The sequence below is a fragment of the Calidris pugnax genome, unplaced genomic scaffold (genome assembly GCF_001431845.1).
Source record: "Calidris pugnax isolate Ruff unplaced genomic scaffold, ASM143184v1 scaffold317, whole genome shotgun sequence".
In the NCBI taxonomy this organism is placed as follows: Eukaryota; Metazoa; Chordata; class Aves; order Charadriiformes; family Scolopacidae; genus Calidris; species Calidris pugnax.
The window spans coordinates 2,349,848-2,350,338 of NW_015091111.1; positions in this window are offsets into that span (position 1 = coordinate 2,349,848).

Consider the following 491-nt stretch of genomic DNA (forward strand, 5'->3'; position numbering starts at 1 on the left):
CCAAAAAAAAAAAAATCCGTCCCTGTCACTGTTTTCTATAGCTGTTAGCATAGTTGCCGCTTTTTGCGGGTTTATTTGCTGTCTTGGCGAGGACTTAGATAGACTGCCTCAAGCCGGAGGGCTGTCGGAAAATGAAGTGCGTCATGGAAGCGGGGAAGCCCCGTCGCGGCGAGGGGGGGGACGGCGGCCGGCAGGACCGGAGCGGGGCTGGCACCCCCACCCCGGGCACGGAGCTGCGGCCGCCGCCCCAGCCGGGCCGTGGGGAGCGATGGGGAAACCGTCCTGGCTGCCAGCTCGGTGTTTCCAGGAGGTGGGCCCCTCTTCACGCAGTTTTTTGGCATTTTCTGTGTGTAGTGAGAGCAGAGCCTGCGTTTATCCGCCCGATAATACGATCTCTCTATCATGCATATGCATTTGGTTTAACTCAGATATATCTAATACGTACACACTTCTTCATATGTGCTTATATTTATACACAAACACTGGAAAGC